At 27.8% G+C, this 2,500-nt stretch overlaps 1 non-coding gene and 1 pseudogene across 1 annotated transcript in view; both read right to left on the reverse strand.

The window, feature by feature from the left end:
- The window catches only part of LOC129252304 (large subunit ribosomal RNA), a 3,987-nt gene extending 2,551 nt beyond the window's left edge, over positions 1-1,436 (reverse strand). The window contains exon 1 of the ribosomal RNA XR_008583366.1: positions 1-1,436. This exon is cut by the window's left edge and continues 2,551 nt beyond it. This is a non-coding gene — a ribosomal RNA (large subunit ribosomal RNA).
- A 442-nt stretch (positions 1,437-1,878) lies between these two features.
- On the reverse strand, positions 1,879-2,059 carry LOC129252305 (5.8S ribosomal RNA; annotated as a pseudogene).
- Between the last annotated feature and the right edge of the window lie 441 nt (positions 2,060-2,500).

A 2,500-nucleotide genomic window follows, 5' to 3' on the forward strand; every position in this document is an offset into this window, starting at 1 on the left:
AACGCCTTTCATGGTATCTGCATGAGTTGTTAATTTAGGCACCGTAACATTACGTTTGGTTCATCCCACAGCGCCAGTTCTGCTTACCAAAAGTGGCCCACTGGGCACATTATATCATAACCTCAACCTTCATATCAAGAAAGGTGAGGTTCTTACCCATTTAAAGTTTGAGAATAGGTTAAAATCGTTTCGACCCTAAGGCCTCTAATCATTCGCTTTACCAGATAAGATTATTTTATATAATTTTTAAATGCACCAGCTATCCTGAGGGAAACTTCGGAGGGAACCAGCTACTAGATGGTTCGATTGGTCTTTCGCCCCTATACTCAATTCTGACAATCGATTTGCACGTCAGAACTGTTTCGGTCTTCCATCAGGGTTTCCCCTGACTTCAACCTGATCAAGTATAGTTCACCATCTTTCGGGTCACAGCATATATGCTCAAGGTACGCTCCAGTTAGAGGTATAAATAATAATAAATTATCATTATACATAACTATATGGAACGCCCCGGGATTGAATTAATTGACTATTTATTAAAAAATAGACTAAAAATTAATCCCATTATATTTAAGTTAAGTTAATTATGCCATTAAGTTTAATATAACTCAATGACTTGCACATATGTTAGACTCCTTGGTCCGTGTTTCAAGACGGGTCCCGAAGGTATCCTGAATCTTTCGCATTGTTAATCATATAAATGCATACAAATAAATATTAATATCATATATATTAAATTTTTTGTAAAATTCAAAAAATGAATTTTAGCATTATATATAATAAAATCTATCAACACTTTATCAAATCATTAGTATTTATTTTATGTTAATATGCTTAAAAAGCAAATTAATTTAAATAAACTTAATATCACCAATGATCTTTTGATAAATACTTTATTATGTTAATAGATTACAATGTCCTTATATGAAAAAAATGCACATTATTTTTTTAATTATTTAATGATGAATTTTTCATAATGGATATTCAGGTTCATCGGGCTTAACCTCTAAGCAGTTTCACGTACTATTTAACTCTCTATTCAGAGTTCTTTTCAACTTTCCCTCACGGTACTTGTTTACTATCGGTCTCATGGTTATATTTAGTTTTAGATGGAGTTTACCACCCACTTAGTGCTGCACTATCAAGCAACACGACTCTTTGGAAATATCTTTCTAGTAATCATTAACGTTATACGGGCCTGGCACCCTCTATGGGTAAATGGCCTCATTTAAGAAGGACTTAAATCGTTAATTTCTCATACTAGATATTAAGATATTCCATACACTGCATCTCACATTTGACATATAGACAAAGTGACTTAGTGCTGAACTATTTTCTTTTCGCTCGCCGCTACTAAGAAAATCCTTGTTAGTTTCTTTTCCTCCCCTCATTAATATGCTTAAATTCAGGGGGTAATCCCATATGAGTTGAGGTTGTTTTAATATTCTTTTTTTATCTTCTCACAATTTAATAAAAAAATTATATCATCTTTTCATCTCTATTTTTCTTTTCTCCTTTTATATATTGTAAATATATAAAAATAATAATAATGTAAAATGAGGCAATCCTAGAATAAAAAATTTAATTTTTATGCTAGACATTCCTCCTTTTAATTACATATATAAATTATTATTTTATATATATATATAAATAATATGAAAATTTTTTGTAAAGAATACTTAGATTCAATATTTTCATCATTTCATTTTATTTGAGAGGATTTTTTTTTTAAAGAATATATAATAAATAAAATTCATTATATATCTTTATTTTTTTTGCTATTAATATTATGAATTATTTAAAATCCAATAATATACACATTTGCTTAAATTCAATTATTTTTATAAAAGAATAAGCAACTTATTTAGCATAGTCTTACAACCCTCAACCATATGTAGTCCAAGCAGTACTTTAAAATTGAATTTAATGTACATAACAGCATGGACTGCGATATGCGTTCAAAATGTCGATGTTCATGTGTCCTGCAGTTCACACGATGACGCACAGTTTGCTGCGTTCTTCATCGACCCATGAGCCAAGTGATCCACCGCTTAGAGTATTTTTTTATTTATTTTTATTTATAACAAATGTCAATTTTTTTTTGCATATATTAATTGAAAGAGTAAAATTAAATAATATTAATAATATATAAATTGATTTTCTTTCAATAATATATATCAAATATATTTAACTCTAAACATTTTTATTAAGTTGCGAATGTCTTAGTTCAACAATAATACAGTGGTGGTATTTATTATGATTCAATTATTTTGTATTTTTTTAATCATTTTATGTATATATAATAATATAATAAATATATACCACTTTTGTTATTGTGAACAAATTAACTTATCATTCAATCAAATGAATAATAAGTACAACTTTTTATTTTCATGTTTAAAGGTTTTTAAAAGAAAAAAATAAGAAAAAACATTACAAAATGTACCATCATATATTATATTTAATATGATATAATTGATGGATCACAAATTGAATGAAA

This window comes from Anastrepha obliqua, unplaced genomic scaffold (genome assembly GCF_027943255.1).
Source record: "Anastrepha obliqua isolate idAnaObli1 unplaced genomic scaffold, idAnaObli1_1.0 ptg000173l, whole genome shotgun sequence".
Lineage (NCBI taxonomy): Eukaryota > Metazoa > Arthropoda > Insecta > Diptera > Tephritidae > Anastrepha > Anastrepha obliqua.